At 35.8% G+C, this 22,469-nt stretch overlaps 1 protein-coding gene across 22 annotated transcripts in view; it reads left to right on the forward strand.

The window, feature by feature from the left end:
- The window catches only part of DLGAP2 (DLG associated protein 2), a 445,650-nt gene that overhangs the window by 150,729 nt on the left and 272,452 nt on the right, over positions 1-22,469 (forward strand). The window lies entirely within an intron of this gene.

Consider the following 22,469-nt stretch of genomic DNA (forward strand, 5'->3'; position numbering starts at 1 on the left):
TATTAGTGTTGTTGCTGTTATTGCTATTTGGTGTGCTGCCTATGCAGGGGTCGTATACATTAAGTTTTGATCAGAGACCACAAGCCAGCTGCTGAACAGTAAAGCTTGGTGCGCTTAAAAGCTCATTTATTACTGAGGTGTTTGTTGCTATACTGCCAAGAGCCTGCCAGAGATGCAAGAGAATAAAAATATTGGTGATTAATATAACCGTGCTTGTATTGCTGCACCAAAGACTTTGCACAGTTAAGTTTAGAATGGAAGGAAGCAGAAATGTGGAAAAAGTAGAGGCAGGTGTAAGGAGGTTCTGCACACCAGCTGGGTAGAGCAGGGAGGCTGCAGATATTCCTGTAGCCCGCAGCACTTACTGCATAGATAGACCAGGTTACTTGCAGCATTTTTTATTTGTGAAGGTTGGGAACAGTGTAGGGCAAGTGCAAGACAGCTGTCAAAATGGGAGAGACAAAAGCTCTCAGTAGCTGATAGTGAAAAACAATGCAAGAGATGGGGTTTGTAGGGAATGCTGCCACCTTCCTGTCTGATCCATATCCAGCTTGTTGTGTCTGGTCCTCTCAGGCTGGAGGTCATACTGTGTTTAAAAGCTTCTGATGACTCAATTGTTCATGGTTTTATCCAGTCTTATTTTTTAACATGTTTACACTATTGATTTCAAAAATGTTATGGAAATAAATTCTATAAATTAATTACATTGTCTTTGGATTAAGCTTTGTGTTTGAGTATTTTATGGATTGCCTCAAGTGTTTTGACTGTGAAAAGTGAATGCTTCTCATTGCCCCCTTAAGCTGTCTGCTTATTGACTGAAAAGTTGTGGTCTGCTTAGATTCCTCACGTCCTTGTTCCTCTCTGTATATTTACTAGCTATGTTATGTATCTTCAGTGATTCAGGTGAAAATGTCAGTGATTTGCTGCCTTCTGAAGACATGTATGTCTAATGACTATCCCTCTTGCTTGTGCTCACCACTTAGCCTTCCTTAACTTTTCTAAATATTTTTTCAGAGTTGAACTGAATACTTAACTGTTTCTACAGATAACAGTTACATAAATATATGCATGGCAGCTGTGCACTTCAAGATGAATATATTATGGATGAAGAGCTTGAATGCCACAGTATTTGTACTATTTTTATTCAGACACATCCTGAGAGTTTAGCATCAAATGGCCTAATTCTACTCTGAATCGAAAGCCAGTGAATTAAACCAGAAACTCCTACCAGACTTCACAGGATCCAACTCTGCTCTGCCTATTAGAGAAAAGAGTTTGACATCACTTTCAGAACTGTTCTGAATTGTGCATGAAGCTAGATATTAAGAAGGGCAGTCTTTTGTAGGAAAGGAAATTTGGGAAAGAAGAAACCCCAGTTGTTTAGTGGATGCTATGGTGGCATTGAGGCAAACAAGATGAAGATAGCTGAGCAACAAGAGCTGTGAGGGGTAGGCAGGGAGAGCTGGCTGGCAGCTGAAGAGTGAGGGGAATGAAAACACAGCCCAATGGGCAGGTAGCCAGCAGCTGCAGTTGCAGACCCCCAAAAGTAATGGGGATGGTTCTACATTAGTCAGGTACTCTGGTGTCAGAATTCCTTCAAACTTCCAAAATGCCTTGGATACCTATGAGGGTAAATGGGAATAAGGCATCTTAAGGTACCTGTGTCATTTTTAGCCTTGAGGTGTTTCAACAGAAATAAAAGGCAAGATAGAAATTATGCTTTAGAACAGACTGGACAGGTGATGACTCTTGCAGTCTTTGTTTTGCTCTGTATAGATTAATGGAAAGCATTTTCCTCAGACATTTGGAAACCGTGACCTATATTTTAAACCTAATTATTAAATAAATAATTTATATGGCTATTTAATCATAACTCCATCACCAGACAAAATTATCCAACCAATGAACTAATTATAACTATATTCTTCCCGGTACCTGCCATTTGCTCTTGTTCTTTCTCATCTGTGGGTGCTTTGAACAGTAAGGGAACCCAGTTAAGCTGATACAGTTTAGTTTAGTATGAGACTAGAAGGAAAATAAATGTTTAATATAGATTCTACATAGAAATAGAGAAAAGAGGGGCATTTTCTCAAAGTCAGATGCCTTTCCTCATTGCTAATGTAACAGAAGAGAAGTAGGGGAACAATCCAGATTGCTAAAAACACCGTATGTAAAAATTAGCCATTTACTTAGAAACTAGCAGCTATCTATAGGAATTGATGTGTTGGCATTAATACATCATCTACCAGGTGTGTTCCATCAGATTCGCTTCACAATAGATTTAAAACAAGAGTGTCATGAAGAAATTCTGGCTGGCATTAATAAAGCTGTGCTTGGCAGCACTTCAGGAAGAAAAGCTGCCTTTGATACTGCTTATTTGAGGATTTCTTCAAGTGTTCAAACAGGTTGAATCTAGCCAACTAATAGCAAGATGGGATAATAAACAGCAAAGGCAGTCTTCTATCATGTGCTACCATGAGCTTTGCTATATTCTCAGATTGTCCTTTTGAGACAGGGAATACCTCTGTGATTTAAACAGGAGAAGTCTTGGTAACACCTCAACAACTCATTCAATGCAGCATTGACCAGCTACAGCTGGATCAAATGGAATGGGAACAAGATGGTGTCAGCATTTTAAGGACTCTTTGACTTTAGTTTTACCAACAGTTCTGCTGGTAACTGGAAATACTAAAGGCTTTACCATAGCACAATACCTGGTTTGGCCAAATGGTGTCCTTTGTCCTCCTCTCAAGTTATGCCTCAGCAGCGTGTCCCTTGCAATAAGCATCTCTAGATGCTTTTGCTCTTTCTGCATAGTGTGTATTCCTCCACTGTCCCTAGGTTTAAAAAATAGATAAATATACGTGAGAGTGTGGAAAAGACCTGAAGGCAAACCCTTTTCCTCTTAGAAAGTGATCTAAGCTGGCAGAGGACAGCCCCAGTAGTTGCTCCATGTCTACCATGCAGAAAGCACAGTGGATGATACTTCCCCTAAAGCAGAAATGTTTTAATGCCAAATAGGTTGTATAAAGAAAGGCGATATTTTTTTACTATATTCCTACATCTGACATGCTCCATGCAAAACACCACACAAAGAAAAAGCCAACTAGAAAGTTCCTCTATCTTCCACAATTATTTCTATCCCTCTAGGGAATGCCTCCTCTCCTGAGGTGGCCCTTCTTTCCCCAGTAGTACCTTTTCCATCAAGGACACTCTGTGTGTAGTCACAGCAACGGTTAGAAACACACGAAGTTCCAATGTGAATCTCATCCTCTTACTTTTCATCACTGCTTTGAACACACACAAAAAGAGAATCAGAATCATTTAGGTTGGAAATGGCCTTTAAGTTCACTGAGGTCAACTGTAGACCTAACACAGCCAGGTCTACATCTAAACCATGTCCCTAAATGCCACGTGTACATGTAAATAAAATCAGGTCCCAGTAATAGATTCATTTTCATGCCCAGATATATTATTTAAATATTGCTGTATAATAAAGTGTATTAGAAGTGTCTAATCATCACTAGATTTTTCTTCTCATTCTTGCACATTCAGATGAGTTCTTGTGCATTATTCAAAAGGAATCTCATGAGTGGTTTCCTGTCTGGCAGTTCTTGGGCCTTTCAGGTTCCACTGTTGGGACTTCTATGCTTCCTGGTTATTGGACTTTATCCTTGAAATACTTTAAAGTAGAAGGGAAAACAAATACTTAAAATTAAACCTCTTCAAATGTTATTAATAGTCTTTATTTTTACTTTCTGAAGTCAAGGAAGAAGCTGTTTCAGCACAAAATTTGAGACAAGTTTTGCCAAATTTCTCAGCAAATGAAATAACAAGTGTTTTAAGAACTTTCATGTATCCAAGAGTGTTTGTGCGTTTAGATAGCTAATGACTTCCATATTTGAGGAAAAGTATGGTTATTTTTTGTGTTTTGGACAGTCTAATTTACCAATCAATATTAAATGATTAATGACAAATGCATATCCTGACTTCTATGGCCATTCAAAAGGGTTTAAAGAAAGGGAATTTTCCTCACATTTGGTGCTCTCAGGAGCTCTTATGAGCTATGCATGGTCAGGAAAGTGCTTGGCACTGTAAACTGAACTAATGGGCAAGGGAGGGATGGATCTGAAAGAAGCTCTTCTTCTTATTTCTCTTACTATCAAGTATGGTGAAGGAATCTGCTCTGGGTTTGAATCAGTGAGGCAGGTTGCCTGAAATTAGGAAGGAGTTGACATTTGGGGTAGTTTCCTTCCCCTTCAGTGTGTCTGATCATTCTCAGGTAGGCTAGACAAAACCACAAACTGCATCTGCAGAGGTAAGCTGTGTAATGCAGCATCAGAAAAACATTCTGATTGAAATGCATCTTATTCACTATTAGTTTAGCATTCTATAAATTGAATAATAAATCAGTACTGAAGCACCTTTCTGACGATGAAGGGGCCTCTGAATTCTAGGTACCAAACTGGGATGTTTGAAAAACTGGCCACTTACCTCACTTCAGGTGACATTCAGGAAGCAACAGATCAGCCAAGAGAAGAGGGAAACTGAATCTTCAGTTGATAACCATCTTAAGAAGAAAATAGGCACTCAACATCAGATTGCTATGTTATTACTATATTTATTTTAAGAGATTGTTTAAATGAGATTTTTTTTATGCCAATATTTGCTCTAGGAATGCAAGAGTAACACCAGCTCTGGCCTAGAGTAAAGGCTAAGATTATCAGGCAAGGAATACTGTAGTGACCTCCAGTGTCAAAGGTGGCATTGAGCTCCTAGCTGCTCAGTTTTCTTCTGGGAATACAGTCATGATTTGAGCTTTTATGCTGAAAGTGCATGTTCAGCAGATGCCTTAAAGTGGAATTATTTCATAGAATAACAGAAATAGCTGAGTTTGGAAGACATCCCTAGAGATTTTTCAGTCAGAGCTCACCAGCTGAAAGTTGGTTGCCCATGACACTGTCCAAGTCAGTTGGGTTTTGTCATCAAGAATGGGGACTGCACAAACTCTCTGGGAAATTGATCTAATGCTTTATCAGTTTCACGGGGAAAAATTTTTTTTCTAAATTTTGAGTGGAATTTCCTCTATTTCAATTTGTGCCCATTGCCTCCTTTATTGTCAGTTGATATTCTGAGAAAAGTACAACATTGGGACAGTTATTAATTTGTAAACTGCAGAAGATTGTATTGTTTACAAAAAAAAAGAGAGAAAAAGATGAGAAATATTATAATTTCTTTTGTTACTCTATTCTTAAAATCTGGATCAATACTCTTTAAAAAACACTCACAGCAGACTGGAATTAGTAGAAATTATGTAGGAGGAAAAGTCTGAACTTTGCTTTGCTTTGATGCTTTGCTTACCTCTCTGTACCTTTCAAAAGAGAGGTCAAATTCTTTCCTTTCAAAGTGCTCTTTCAACAGATTTACTGGGTCCAGGACACTCAGCTGAATTCAAATTCAGTGCCATTCTAAACCAACTAAATAATAAGAGCGATGAACAAGAAATTAAGTACTGTGTAATTTTGTACTTCAGCAGTGTTCTCCTCCTTTGTTTCAGAATAATCTAGAAGTGAGACAGTCGCAGCAGCTTTGTTAGAAATTGACTATATCACCATTCTTTAATCAGCCATGCATCTTGCAGCAAGAGGCTGGAGTGCTCATTCTCTCTTGGAAGTACACATGGTTGTGTTTATGTCTATGAATATCTAGGGCAAAAGTCTTCAGGTGTGGCTTATGACCAGGAAGTTATCCCCATCATGATCCAGGATGAAAACTAGAGAAAAGCATTAAGGCAGCCACAGTACATAATTTACAAAATTTTAATAGCTATAAATGAGTGAAGACTTTGACTGTCCTCTGGTGCCCACTTGTAATGTGTTTTGCTGTGGAAATCTATTCAGACTCACAGCTGTTATCATGACAATAACCTTTTTCTTCACCATCTATTACGAAAAAACAGCCAAGAGGTTTTGTTACTGTAATTCACAGACTCACATCATTCTACAGGGCTATATATAGTTCAAAGGTTAAATATCCAGCATGATTTCTTTTATTTCTGTGAGAGTTTTAGAGGTTGCCAGTGTTTTCAGAGTAGTGCTGAATATATGTGGATGGCTTTTAGCCATTATATCATAATCCAGGGATCTGTGAGTATGAAACTGTGGTTGAGTATGAAGCTGTTTTGAGTATGAAATTTAATGGGTTTTTTTGTTTTCTGTAAACTACTTTACTCAACAGATAATTTTTAAAAATTATTATTATTTGAATAAGAATGTAAAATAATCCTATTTACACAATGGGGTGAAGATAGAGATTAGCCAGTATTTATTGCAGGTAACTTTCAGAGTTTTTCTTAAGGAGGCAAAGGTAATAGCTGCTTTTACTGTCTCTGAGAGAGAATTGCCTCTGTTGCTCTCCAATAGCGGTAGAGAGAGGGAATATTTTCAGCTTCCATTTTATGGAAATATTCAAAGTTAGGTGAAAAGAACTGAAACTCTCTAAGAGATGAATATTCTTGATAACTGCAATGACCAAAATACTCATGACACTCTATAAAACTTCCTGAATGGAGAGGTAAGGTGTGAGTTAATCAAAAAAAGAAGAAAAAAATCCATTGAATGTTAATCCTCTCCTGATCTCAGGTATAAATAAAATGAGTGTTGCTCTCCGACAGCAGTTTAGAGTGGCAAAAATATGTAAATCTCTGGAAACTAGAATGGTTTAAGATTTAAAGTTTAGGTATTGCACTGCAAGTATTGTTTTAGTTTATTTTTAGGGACATTAGTATATTTTTGTGTTGGAGTTATCTCTTTCACTTCACTGCACAAGTTATGATAGTTGTGTTCATCCTATTTTCCTGAATGTAATGTTTCTGTCACTGTGCTACTGCCAGTGATTATAATAGAAGTTCTTTTCATGTATGCCTTGTCTGACTGATTAATTACTTAGATAATACAAGTGAGATCACAAGGAAGTTTTTGATATTTTTGTGTGTTTATCTTTGCAGGTGAACATGCATTAATGTCAGATGTATTCTGACTCATTCACAAACATTCTGAAAATCTTGTTTCCTGATTCAAATCAGGAAAGGCAGCAAAATGAATTTTGTGCTGTTTTATAAAGCCAAGCACCAAAAATGATTGAACTAGATCAAATTATCAGAAATTACTTCTGTGAATACATCTAGCAAAATATAGCTTGGAATATAATGTTTTTGTATGAGAACACATTTGTTTTGAGTCTGTCATATGGAATCATAAGCAGCAGTTTATGATGGGTATGTCCTATAAGCTATTGCATGCCACTATGGAAGTACTGACTCCAGCTGGGGTTGTAATGAAATACTAAAGGCCTGGAATTTAAATGCTTTTGGGTCTAAGCAAATGCTAAACTTCATGCTGAAGATGCAAGGGCAGGATGGCAAGGACTGCCATATCATAACAAGGTTCATTTATCTAGACTATAATTTCTCCTGTTCATATCGGGGTAAGTTGCATCTTAATGAAACTTCTGAACTTTACCAAAGTTCAGGTGAGGTGAGTAGTTAAGACGATAAATTAACAAACAAGATCATATTGTCTTCTGGGTTTTTTGAGGACTATCTTTATATGACCTTTTAGTTATGGTTGCCACCACCAGAAAGGGTTTTTTAAGCTGTTATACAGTATGTTTGAAGTCTGTAATAGAAAAAGTTTTGCTTCTCCACACCCTCAGTAGCTTTCATTTTTTTCCCAAACTGTAAAGCTAATTTTCTTCAGGCAGATATTTTCCATTGGTTCCTTTATAAATAGGCATTTTAACGTAAAAAGGTCCAAGGAAGAAAACATGTAGCTTGTCCCAGCTAGATGGTAACAGGAGCCACAGCCCCCTCTCTCTCCACTGATCCCCAGCTTCCAGGGAAGGCACAGCGCAAAAACAAACGCAGCAGTCACAGATCCTGGGGTAATTCTATTTGATGTTACAGTTCCCTTGGCTTCTCCAGGACCCCGATCTCGGGGCAGACAATAGCTTATGTACTGGGGGAGGGTCACAGGGGAGGATACAGCATTCAACAAATCAGGAGGACTTGAGATAACAACCAAGGCGGGCATTCAAATATCACCCAATGAAGAATCCCAAAGGAAAAGAACAGTTTCAGTGAACTAATGAAGTTTAGAGAAATGCTAAACTGACAGAGAAGTTTCTCAAGAGAAGGCAGTTTTTAGGGAGAGAATGGCATTTCCTGACAGGGGGAGTAAAGGAAGTTCTGGGAAAAGGGCAGAGACCAAAAGGCAACACAAGGAAATTACAAATCAAACAATAATCATATTAATAAAAAACCACACTACAACAGAACAAACAGAAAAAAAGCTCATTCTAGCCACAAAAAAATGGGAGTTATCTATAAGAGTGGGAAGCTTGAACATGGAGGAGGCTTTCCAATGCTTTTTAGCATATTTTCCTAAAAAGCAGATGCTTCGAATGCTTCAAAAACAGTCATATGGCAGAAACTTGAGAGAACAGTAAAAGCTGTCAAAGCTATCAAGACTGTATGAAGTAAACTTATAAGCATAAGATGAAGCTTTCATTCTTTTCATGTTCTCCCTGCTGTTTAAATATGTCCTTCCTGGTCTACTCTTCAGAATTTTTATACTATATTGGTACAAAAATTCTGAAGTAGAAGATCCCTTGAATATAATGGTTAGTAAATGACTTTTAATCTGGAGATTTGTCATGTGTCATTCCAACCTTATCAGCATTCGAATACGGTATAACCAGGGCATAGCTTTAAATCATCATTTTAAAATATTCTTTAAAACAACCCCAAACAAAGATGATGTCTATGACAGACATAAACCAAGTGTATCCAGGAGAGATTGCTAGCATGTAGTCAAAGGCTGATTAATGGGATCAGTAGATAAACTAAGCATATAGATGTAATGCTTCCAGATTTCTTGTAAAAATATAGACATATGGAAAGTAGGCAAGAGAATTCAGAATAAGGTTTTAAATAAAATCAAACCAAAGATGTATTACTGCATATGCTGCATAAGCATAGATGCTGCTGGGAATACAATTGCTTCATCATCATGGGTTTAGTCAGTCAAAGGATATTCTAGACAGTAAATCAGTGGAGTGTGTCATTATTGAGAGCTTATTATGAAACAATTTCTGAGGTTAGATATACAAACTAGCCATATGAGCTTAAGTGAAGAATAACTATTACTTTTTCAATATTCATCAAAAGCAGAAAGGCTATGTTTACGTTTTCTAATGCTTATGAATAAATGACATTTTTATTACTTATCATTCTTAAACGTCAGTGTAATAATTACCAAATATTGATGACAATTTCTGAATACTGAACTGACCCTGCATGTTTGCATATATTTGCTCTGAAAGAATGATAGACTCGTCAGCTTTAGAGGAAGTGTATGCTGAGAATATAAAAAATATGAGCCAACTGCTACTAGATATTCAGATATTAGGAGTACTTGATTTCAAAGGAGATAGACCTGCTCTGAATACCGTAATTCATAGCTCAGAGAATATGTGAAGCATCTAATCTCTCTCAGTGCACTGCAGGAATTGTCACCCTGGTATGTTTTCATAATGCTTTGTACAGTTTACTCAAAGGCATTTGAAAACTTCTCTGATTTTCTATAGAGATTATTCTAAAATCAAATACATCTCAGTTCTACTGAGAAAGGCTGCCTGATTATCTTAACTCAGCTACTACAAAAGGGGGAAAGCAAACAAAGCAAACAAAAAAATATCAGTAGAAAGTGTCCTTTTCTTTCCAATTTAAAATAATTGGAGACACAATTTCGTAGTTAATACTTCCATGTACACTATTTTTCATAGAAGCACTGGCATAAAGTTGAAAAGATTGATTCCTTCCTATTCACAGTAATGGTCCAGAATAGGATGCATTTTTTGACTAAAATTTTAGGATATAAATATATACACCCATATTTTTCAATGTAGCAGAATTTCACTGTACTAAATGGCATGGGCTGATGCTTCTGTGTTGTCATATGTCCAGTGTGGTGTCTATGCTACTAACAGACTTACGTTTGTCTTATAGTTTACAGTTATCAAGACAAAAAACGTTTGTGTCTTCATGGAACTATGCACTTTTCAATTCTCTAAAATATGTTATATTCTGTGTAAGGTTTCCTTACAATAACCAATTATCTTTGATGTGTAGCTTTATCAAATGCTTCTTGAAAAATGCATACCATCCACATCACTCTCTCAGCATTGTCTTCAAAGAGTTCTGTCAACTTATTTATGCAAGACATTCCTATTATACAGTCATAGTGGCTGGCTTTAATGGAATTAAGCTTAACTTAGTGGTCTCTTGCCAGTTGCAACAAAATTGTTTTCAATACGTATTAAAAATGTTAAGCTAGCTGGTGATTAAATATTTTACCCTTTCTAATGAGTTATTTGAATAGTGGTAGTCTCAACTTTCTAAATCTTCAGAAGCTGATTCTGCTGTCACAGAGTACTGACTGTGAAAGCTCAGTAAATGCTTTGCTAATTGGAAAACAAAGCACACGTATGTACTTAAACAACAGAAGCACAGAATGAAACCAGAAAATTTCAGAGAGTGAAAGAGAGGAAGGAGTCTAAAACTCAGAAGAAAATTTCCAATGTTAATAACCAGAAAATCACAAGAATGCTAAAGAAACAACTTTATGATGCTGTAAATATCACACCTTAAGGTCTTGGAGACCTTAATTTTAATTTTTTTTTCCCAAATAGGGGGGAGTATGTTAGTTATAGTCATGAGTTTATGCCATAGGAATAATTGCATTTTAATAATGAATTGCATTTTTCAGTAGATTTTCAACTTAAGGACACATTTTGGAATGAAAAAAATATATAGAAAAAATTACATTTATTAACTGTCTAATAATCGTGTATCATCAAGGCGGTCACCAGACCAACAAATATACAACAGTAAATTGTAGAGCATTAGAAAAAAAATTAAAACTGGAAAGTGAAAAGCTTAAAGCCACAGTTAGAGATGCTCTTTCATACACTTCTATGAAGGGAGTTTACACCAATACAGACTGTAATACAGAGTGAAAAGGAGTTAATGGTAGTGATATCTTGTGCAGCTTGGAAATGGAACCAGACTTTTTCATCTTGGAGGGAAGAAGTAGGCCCTGAAAAAAAAAGACATATTTTGTTAGTAGACACAGTATTAAACTGAAGATCTTCTCCCAAACAATCTGAAAAAAAAGGATGTTTGTAGAGATAGAATTTGGGCTTTTTTAAAATATGGACAAAATATTCTGGTTCCCCATGGCAACTGGATCTATCATGATATGGGTGAGTTTAATCTGAAAGAAAAGTAAGCAAGTCTTTAGAGGGCTGTAGGTCTTGATATGCTGTTACATGCTTGAAGCATAGGATGAAGCATTGGGAAATAATCCATTGATTGTGTTGTGGGACTACAGTTAGACACTAGAGGCCTAATTAATATTTTGGTGAAAAGTGGATATTGTTGCCTTATAGAATTTTCTCAGTAGACAAATAGACATTCTGTCTCCTAAACTAAGAACAAAATCATTATTGGTAAATAGAGTGCTACAGCTTTAGCAAAGTATAGATTTTTCTTTTCCCCCTTCCCACTTAAATCAATTGGAATTCTAATCCGCTGAAGTACGTTAGTCTTAGGCAGAGAAACAAGGTGTACTTAGATTATGTAGGAAGCACAACTAAGACAAAACCTAAATTATCCACATATCCTCTTTATTAGTTTAGAATTGTAGACTTTTTCTGATATTAAAGCACAGACACTAGTTCCAGCTGAAAGGCTCCATAAAATAACACAACGTGACTGTTAGCCTTTTTCTTTCTTAAAGAAGGTATGCATCAGTATCTGTAAATAACAAACAATAGGACAAGAGGAAATGGCCTCAAGTAGCACTATAGGAAGTTTAGATTTTAGGAAAAATTTCTTCCCTGAAAGGGTCGTCCAGTATTAGAACAGGCTGCACAGGAAAGTGGTTGAGTCAACATCCCTGGAGGTATTTAAAAGATGTCTAGAAGTGGCACCTGGAGATCACAGTTAGTGACTTAAGCTCCATGGTTTCGTGGTGGACTTGCAGTGTCAGGTTTATTGTTGGACTTAATGAACTTAAAGGTCTATTCCAACCTAAATAATCCTGTGATTGTAAGAATTGATTATTTTAGGAGATAAATAATTCCAGTAGAAATCTATCAGGTGTTAAGAAGTGGCATGCCACCTGAGGAATTTTTCTCAGATCATTATTTTTCTTGCACTGAGTTTACCTCTTATTTTGTTTGAGAGAAACTGCAAAAATAAGGGAAAGATAAAACTCTTCATCTGATGCTTAAAAATATATTTCATACAGTCTTACTCAACATTCAAAAAAATTGAGCATATGCAATCATGAATTCTGTTTGAGTCAGCTATATGCTTCCAGATCATGTATCCCTCTGACAGCGGAAAACTGTCAGAACTAGATCCCTTTTTTTTCTAGAGTATTTTGAGAAACAGCTTCAGTACAGTCTTTAGGGATGGTATTTTTTTTTCTGTTAAAGATCTGTGCTGTGTAGGCACCTCAGCTGTTATGTTGGTGATGACATAAAAGCAATTCATTAAGTTTCTTACAAGTTTGGCTTATGTAAAGAAATATATATGTTAATGCATTGTAAAAATACTTTTCAGTGAAATATTTCATTTACTGTAAAAATCCACTTCTTGCTTGTCTTTTCAACCTGTAAAATGAATGGAGAAGATTAGTTGATAATAATAGTACAGTAAAATCTTCCACTGGCAAGGAATAAATTTATTAATGTTAGCACATTATGCAGTCTCAGGAGTTATCTTCTGAGTAAATGAATGTCATGCCCCTGGAGGAAGCCAGACAGGACTGACAGGACTCTTTGCTCAAGACTTCTATTCAGGTTATATACAGCACACAGACCGCTTTCCCAACTACCCTTCCTTTGTCCTGAAATGAAACAATGAAAGGCGAATCCCTGTGTCCATGTTGCTTTTCTGCTCTTCCATGGATTTTTTTCCAGGGGAATCTTTAGAATTCTGTTGTCAAATTATACTGTGAAACAGGAGGAAACCTAACCTGATCTTCGTCTTGTGAGAGCTTATTCCTTGCTGCTTTATAAGTGTTTTGTTTTATTAAAAAAGTTAAGGTGTCACATAGCTGGAACTTTCCTTGTTCTAACTAGAGAAAGGAATCCAAACTGACTATGGAAATTCATACTGCACAGATTTGCTTTGTTCTGGCTAAAGATTTTCCAATACTTGAAATTTGTTGAAAAGGGAAATTCCAGTTTTGGTCTATGTGAATACCGTACATTTAGATTTGGAATTCAAAATAATTTATTACGGAAACTTTAGGCACTTATTTTAAAATGTTCTTTCTCTAATACCTTTATAGAGCGCCTTTCTGCATTGCTATGATGATTGCATGCACACAGGCAGAGTGATTTTGCCTACCAACTGCATTAGTTTTGGAAACAGAATGAGCCTCCAGCACCTTTCTGGATAGGAACAAAAATTACAATGCATTAAAGTAATGGAAAACATTTATTTCTGGAGCCTTATAAAACATCAGTTTAAGTTATCTAAAAATTCTTTATATTTTAATTCAGAAAACTTGTTTGCTTCTTAGAAATATCTGTGCTTTTTTTTTGCCAGAATGTATTAAGATATTAAGATTCAAAATATTGCTTTGTTTAGTAAGTAAAGCAAAAAAAATATTAATGATTTCTGTTATTAGAACTTACGATTTTTACCAGAATTTCATTATTTGTTTTTTGAGGAAGGAGTGAGTTCATCATCAAGGAGATTGTAAAAAAAAAAGGGTACAATACAGAAAAAACATTTATAAGGATGTTTCCATTTATTACTCTTTGGGTAGCTAGCAATACCTGTAGCTATTCATGAACTGAAAGAGACCATCTAACTCTTCCAATAACTATGCTTTAGACATAGATAGACATATTTACTATATAACCAGGTCCATAGCTTTTAACATAGGAAAGCCTTTCAGTTAAAATCCTAGTCTTTACAGTGATTCAGGTTTTTTCATGAGTTTCTTCATGAGCTTTTTGAGTTTCTTCATGTGTGTAGACAGCTTAAAAAGCAGTCTACACACTGCCTGTTCAGTCAGAATTCTCCCTTTGGTCCCTTATTTTTTATAGCAAGTATACCATAAAACAAGCTCTTCACTCAGCTTGCATTTTTTTATCTCTAAACTTTGGTTATACTGGATTTTCTTTCCTGGCTTTTTCATCTCTTTCTACCTCTATTTTCAGGAATGACAATTACTTCTTTTTCTGTTATTCTGGCCATGAGTTCCACCAAGTTCTTCAAGATTATTACAAAAGTCTGTATATTTAACATAAATAGTAAGAAAAGCTCAAGAGTTTCATTGAATAGGTGTTGACTCTAGGGAGGGAAAAAAAAAAGCTAAAGTTAAAACTAATACATTGAAGATGTAATAAATTATTTTGAGTTTTGCCCGTGCTGTGACTGGAAATGCCATTGAACAGATGTCATCATAACAAGCAGTAAAGGAAATTCCACCTCTAGAATTCCTTACTATGGTAGTGGTGAAGATCATATCGTTGCATTAGAAACTAGAAAAGCATTTAAGATTACATTGGCAATTCTAGAAGTAAGAAAAAGTTAAAAATAACTTCAAATGCTGTTAGATCAGTATTCACACATTTCCATTCATTTTAATGGAATTGAATTTACTTGCTAACACCTTCAGTGCTAGAGAACTTGTTTAAAACCAGATACCATTAGAAATATATTTTTTTGCATAATTTGTTTATGCAAATATAATGGCAAATGGTATGGTAAGCACAATTAACAGTATTAGATACCCAGAATATTTTTGCTAGCAAGATTTTAGTGAATATGTTGACATGGATTCCCATAACATTTTAAGTTATGGTGTAAACTACAGCATACTGTGAGGATGCAGTTTCAAAAATTTGAATATGCACTTTAGAAGATTTGAAGCAGAAAACATATCATTATGAAACTGCTCATTTATTATTCCCTCTTGCCTTCAAAGTTTTCTTGGGACTCCTGTTGTTCACACTCTGTCTATTATTCTTTAAGTTATTCATATGAGGAAAAAGCCACACACTGCAGGCTCATAACATAATTGGTAGCACTTATCACACAGCACTGTCCCTTTTGTCTAGAAGACACAACCACCCTTAACACAGTTTTGGATACCTTTGTATCTGCACTCTAAACAAGATTCTCCAGAAGACTTCAGCCAGTATCTACAGCTCTGTGGCAAAACATGGGTTTGCCATCGGTTATTTGCAGGATTGAGACCAGTAAATGGAGCTGATTTGAACTGAACACAAAGGGCCCTTGTGAGAATCAGGAACCTGATTATCAAGGTGCTGGTGCTTTTGAATATAAGGTCCTGAGTTTGACACAAAGAGCCATGGTCTGTGTCATATTGGATTTAGTCTATATAATTTTCTTCTATCTGTAAATGGAACTGAAAAGAACCCAGATAATACAGTTGTGCATGCTTGGTATATGCAAAATAGAAAATAAGGACTACCTGTAATTTCTAAAGACACTTCCTGATGTCAAGGATTGTATTAATTATGAACCTATAATTCTGCATCAAAGATTTTCACTGAAGAGTAGGAAAATTCAATACCGAGCAAAAAATAATATCCTTTTAGTACAATGTTGTTTTCTTTTTTCTTGGTATGCTTCAAGGATGTGTAATTGTTTTAAATTATGTTATACATTACTTTGACACACTAACCTGCTAAAGGGGCTTTGTAAAAACTGTGTGGTATTATATATAGTTTTCTTATGGTAGCAATCAATACCTGTATATCTGCTTGAAGCCTTTGCATTTCTCAATAAGACACTCTTGAATTATACAGAAATACCTAAACTTCTCAATTCAGAAGTTTGCTAAACAAGTGTGTCTTTATCTCCTGAAGAACCATACATCCACCATTCTTTATATGTAATCATTGGTTCCAGTGCTTAGAGAATTTGTACTGAACAAGCAGAACATGTTCTCTTTGTAAGATTTTGGAGATAGAGTCAAAATCTTTAAGCTTTGTGGTGTCTATTGTATTGAAAGCTTACAAATTCAGAGAAAAGAGGGCACTTCGCCCTATGGTTTCTCTGCCTAATAAAATGTGATATTTTTCAAGATTTGCAAATTGAAAGATGTGTAGGGGCAAAACTTTTATTGTTGTTGATGTAGTGTGGGTAGATTGGCTTGAGGAAAACCAGACAGATTATTACATAAAAGTGGGAAGAAATAATCCCAGATCTTCCAGTCATTTAACTTCATTCTTTAACAGACCAATTGCTTTTTACAACCACTGTCAACTCAGGAAAACTGCTTGTCATCCATTTTGCAAATCTACCAATTCAGATCACATTCACAGCCAGCAGAACCACAAACAGTAAATGAAAACTCTGCCATATTTTCTGTCATCTGTTGAAGCAAAATTTAGTCTTAAAGGAAAAAAAGAGAAAAATTAGTCACAGGAGCTTTCTGCCTTTTTATGATCCTATGACTTTACAGAATAATGGCCTTTCATGGAACTGAGCTGAGTTTTGCCATATGGTTGGGAATGTCATAGCTGCCACCACTGCTCTTGTTCTTGACCAGTAGCACTAAGAGCTGTGAAGAATCTGTCTTTTTACAGGTGAACAAAATTGAATGCTGCTGTGTTCCTTACTCTAAATGACTCTGTACAATTAGAGGCAGAGCAAATTCATGTTCATCCCCAGTATAAAAATTTTAAATACCTGTTCAGTTTCTGGAGAAAATCCCAGAAATCTGTAAAAGTTAATTTTCATCAATTTTATTCCCAAATTGTGCAGCTACTCTAGAAGAATAAATCATGACTATTTTTGGAAAAGACTCTTCAAAGTTTTGAACTTAAATGAGAAGTTTCTTATTAGTAAAGTCAGAAAACTCTTGATCCAGCCTAATATTTTATTTTTTGTGCTAATATGTCAGGTACCAATTCATAGTATTACACCGTTTGAATGTTTTTAATATTCATTTATACAAATATTCTTTTTACTTTTCATAGAGAATCTTTCTTTAGTCAAATTTTTTGCCTTTTTTATGTTTGGGCAGGGGGACTTGTCTACACATCTTCCTTTACAGAATAAGTATACCTATATCTGCTTGGAATATCTCAAACCCTGGTACTAGGAAATTGCTTTATTTCCCTTTTCTCAAATAAGTAATCTTTAAAACAGTGGACCAAATATTCTGTTTTCTATAGCATTTATCTGACAGGAAATTTTCTTTACTGAGATCAAGAGAATTTGTCTCTGAAAGGATATTTTTCTTCTCTACTTTCTCTTATCTTTGCCAGTATGTTAGTCTTAAATTGACAGCTTCCAAGAGCATAGAGTTGCACATGTGCAGCATTCTTAGATGGTGCTTTGTATTTGCAGAACATTTTACCCTGGTGGACAGTAAGAAGAAGTGTCAAACAAGCATCACAGCAATACAATTCACTTAAGATTTATGGTAATCCATACCATAAGCTGATTAGGAAACTGAACTCTTTGATCATAGTAATATTCTTTAGAAAACTGGTTTTTTTAAAATATATGTTTGGCAATTAATGCTAGCTATGGTAGCTTTTATTGGGTACACTTCAAGTTATTTCAGCTTGACTTGTCTCCAAATGAAAAGTGTGAGGATAAAGGCCAAATACTGAAAATGAGAATTCATATCAGAAAGCTGCATCTAAGGCAGTAAAGTACAGTTCTAGCTGTGCAACTTCACAGATTTCTGGCACAGTTACAGGCATCTGTATTTAAAGGCAGTGTGTTATTAGTTATCCCAGCTTGGACTCAAGCTTCAGTGCTTCACAGTTGGTTTACTGCTGACACACTTGCTATGCTTCCTTTGCCTGGACTTTTTGTATCATCAATATTAGTGCACCTCTTTTCTTTTGTAAGAGTAGCTACATGAATGGAGAATCACAAGGCTGAGTAAATCAAATCCATAGGAGATACAGCACATACTCAAGTGAGCCCTTTATGTCGTACTTGCCAATGGTTCTATTCTATGGTTTGTAAAAGGCATTATCTTTTTTTGTGGAAAAGTGTAATTTCTATTAAGCTTTCATTGAGAACTGAGAGCTGTGAGAGAGACAAAACTGCCAGAGCTTTGAGGGAGTGGGGCCTGAACCTTTTCCTCATAAAGAGCTTTCCAAAGAGGATCCAAATGGTTTTGAAGTTCAAAAAGCCAGATTCTCCTAGGCTATGAACTGGAATAATTAATAAAAGCAATAGAAAACTCCAAGTGGCCAGATGAAGCAGAATGGAAATACAAGGTTTATAAATCAGCGACCTTCTTCTCCCTGTGACCTTGCAGGATGATCTTTGCTTTCTGTCATCTCCTCACTACTGTGCTTATTGGTCCTTGTCAGTATCTCCTGTTGTTCTGCTCACAGCCCTTTGCTGCTCTTAGAAATCATTCAGGCTCTCTTTGAGCTGCAGGATGCAAGTGTGCTCTCTTTTTCTCTCTTAGCCCTTCCCTGTCTTTGGCCTGCAGTAACCGAGGCTGCTGCGTTTCCCAAAGAAATGTGCAGTTTCTGTCACCTCCTAGGAGATAAGTGTCACTCCTTTTAAAGGAAGGAGGACAAATTTCACAGGCTGATCAAAGAGAAAGAGGCAGTATTTCCTATCTGCACATGTACATTGTCAGTGATGATGAAGATTCCCCCTTTGGATGATCATACACTATAACAAGTCTGTTAGTTGTATATATGCATAAATAGTGTATGAAGTTCACCATGTGTGACTGTATGTATCCAAGTGGAATCTAATTAATTGATGGATATATTTCTGTATTGATATTGTTTTTCCAGGCTGCCCATTTAAAAACAGGTGTGTCTAATAAAGGTAGAATATGTTTAAAATGACTAAGAATGTTTTTTTCAGACTGCTGTAGGTGACATCAGTGTTCTTTTCCATTGCCATAGTTTGGGTCACATCTCTCTTGTAATTAGTCTTTCAGGCCATTTACCTACTGCCCCTTGTGCCTGTGTGATGTCCCAAGTAATACTGCTGTCTTTGTTTCTTCTATGTGAATTGCACAATCCACATATTCAAATCAATAAGCTAAGCTATGTTGCAGAAACATAACAGGATGTTTTGTCTCAGTATACTAATCGAGCCATATATCCATCCAGTTGGCAATGTTTTCCATTTGTGTGACTCAGCAGAATGGTACTGAAATTTAGGAACTAAATTAATAATAATAGCTCAGAATTGCCACAATTGTTTAATCAATATAAGTGATTTTTAAATCCTTAATACTATATTTTATTTTGTTAGTTAGAAAAACAGGAGCAAGCTTTGCTTTATCCAAGGAACAACCTTACATTCCTGTTTTAGAATAGGAAGCAGTTGTGCTAGTGCTTCATAGCCAACTGCTCTTTTGTTGTAGACCACATATTGGTTTAGGTAAACCTCTTCTATGGCAGGTTTCTTACTTCTAGCATGATAATTTTGCTTGGAAATCAATCTTTATTTACTGAATTAGATCCTTAGATGCATATGAGGTGTCCCATTAAATCCAATTAAACCACTTTAGGCAGGTCCAAATGCTCATTGTTGATTGGTATGCATGAGCTCAGTCGTGGCAATGGCAATGCAGTTCCTCAGGGGCTGAGAGCCTCCTGCTCATGTGGAAGTCAGTGGAAGTGTGACAGGACTTCCCACATTTGGAGAGTGAGTCTAGACACATTATCCAGATGCACACATACATTTAAAAGTTTTACAGCTTCTTGCCCAGCTGTGCATTGGATAAGTAATTTAAGGCATTTCTTGGCTGTATTTCCTACTGTAATTCAGGCATGGTGAGTCTCTGCAGTGTTCTCCACCATTTGGTAATGCTGTGGCAACCATTCTGGCTGTTGCAAATTTTGTCACTGTGGCATTATGTATATGTTGTGCAACACACTGTAAACACTTCGGCATTATAAAATTCTAAAAAATATTTTTATGTTGCCTGTTATTTTTACAACTAGTAGGTTGGCTAGTCACACTTCAAACCTTGTGTTCAGTGGTAGTATATATTTTAGGCAGTTTCTTTAATATTTTATAAATGTTTTATATATATAATATTTTTATTAATATATATTAATTATAAACCCTGGGCTTAATCTTCTTGTATTGTAAATGCTTAAAAAAAAATATCAAGACCAGACCTTGAGGTCTTTTTTCTTTAACTATGCTTAGTAATATCTCTACAAAGACTTCATAAATGTAGATATAAATTTGAATTAGAAATGATACCCAAACAAAAGAAAACCAACATATCTTTCCAACGTGTGCTTTCGAACCTGAGTGATTACTTCTGCAGTGTTCATTTCTATGCTCTGCAACCACCCTATGCATTGGCTACCCCCGTCTCTTGTGTGTGGCAGAAATTGTGTTGGGAATCTTTTTGCATGGGGCTTGACTTTTCCCAGTCTTTTGTGGAGCAGCAAATATACATTTCCAAGTACTGTAAAATAAATTTGATGCATTGCTCATTTATTTCAAACAGCAGCAAACTGCTATTCTTAAAGTGCAGAGATAGGATTTAAACTAATTAGTTATGAAAATATGAGGTTCTCTGTAAGACGGAAAGATAAACAATAAATGATTTAATAATTGGGCAGTATGCAGCAGAGATGGCAGATCATTTAGAAGAAGTGAAGTTGAACAAAAAAGTGTCTAGGAAGACTGGATACATTAGTAGAAGGAAAGCACACAAGCAAAATCCAGCTTGAATATTAAAATATTTACCCAAAGCTGACAGTGCTTACTTTGGGCATGTTGCACTCTTGCCAGCAGTAATTCCTGAGAAAGGTTTAACACCTGCTTCAATATGTTCAGATGTGCTGCTTGTTACTTTCTCCATGTATGAAGAGTATAGGAGCTGTCACTGGAAATCAAGGTTCAGCTTCTTGTTTCCATTCTTAAACAATATAAAAAAATCTTTTTTAAGTTATATTCACCCTCATTTTTAAACTTTTGTGGTGCCAGGAGGATACAGTGGATGTCAATGGATCTGGAAAATTAGGAATAGACTGAGCCATTCTAAGAGGAAGACTGAATCTGGAAGCATAAAAGCTGAAAGAAAGGTCTTGTTTTTTCACTGTCTACAAAGGCAGATATTTTCTTTGCTTTCTAGACCACACATCTACTGTGTAAAAATGCACTAGGAGTCCACAAAGTGTCTGTTTTCAACAAAAGTACCAATCAGATTTTAAAGTGTTTTCCTGTTACCACTTTTCTTTTTTTTTTTAATTTTATTTTGAAGAATGAATTAATGTGACATAAAAGGAAAAAAAATAGTGTAAACTTGACATTATGAAGCAGAGAGAACAGATATTAAGAGAGGAGTCATTTGAGAGACGTGTCCTCAGGAGAAAACATACTAATAGGTGTTCCAATAAGAGAGGAAAGTTGGCCAGCTGTGAGGGAGATCATAAATAACTTAATGTCTCTTTTTTGTTTTCCACACAACCTTCTGCTGTATTACTTCAGTACCTGTTGTGCAAATCCAATACATATTTTCTCTTGGTTGTTCATGATCAGCTAAGAGAAGTTTATGTTACAAGAGAAAATATCACAATCTCATCGAGGCTAAAAGTGCAGACAAGTGTTTTGTGATTTCATCTAACCCTGTTGGGATGAGATTGCATTCTTGCAAATAACCAATGCAACAGAGACTAATAATTGCATTCTTCATTTAATTGTCATTTCCCTGTGGTCTTTAAGCTCGTATTTCATGTTATAAACATGAAAAAGGCAATTAATTAATTGAGCAAAATGCTTTAAACTATAGATTGTGAAGTGCCTGCCAGGAACATGTGGACATCTGTTAAAGCCCTAGTTCTAATTAACAAGAGGAATTTGATTGATTAGGGAGCAGTTTATCTTTCAAAATAGTTTGTTTCAGTGGAAGAACAGTGGCAGTGTGGTCTGAAAATGTTTAGTTGCAATCTCACCTGGTAAAGTATTTAGCTATTATTATGGTAGTTAAAATTTTGCCTCTGATGTTTTAAGGTAGAAAGCTAGTAATTAGTTTGGAAGTAAACATCTCAAAATGTTCAAGCTTTAGTTGCTCTTTCTCTGACAAGTGTTCTGTAACTACTTACAAGTAAGTCCGAAAGATAAGATGGTTTGGATTTATATGTCTCATATAAAAAATATGCATTTGCAGTATGAGTATTTTCAACCATTTGGAAATTTTAATTTCTGTGGTTAACTGATATTCCAGGATGGCGCAAAAACCCAAGTTTCACCATTCTGACAAATCTCCTTAATAGGACCTCAAAGAACGCTGTATGTTTTGCCACAGTATTATTCAGAAAAGATTATATTCTAGATCCTAAATATCTAGATCAATAGATATAGAAGAAAGTTAGTCATAGATAAAATTACAAAT

The sequence above is a fragment of the Motacilla alba genome, chromosome 3, assembly GCF_015832195.1.
Source record: "Motacilla alba alba isolate MOTALB_02 chromosome 3, Motacilla_alba_V1.0_pri, whole genome shotgun sequence".
Lineage (NCBI taxonomy): Eukaryota > Metazoa > Chordata > Aves > Passeriformes > Motacillidae > Motacilla > Motacilla alba.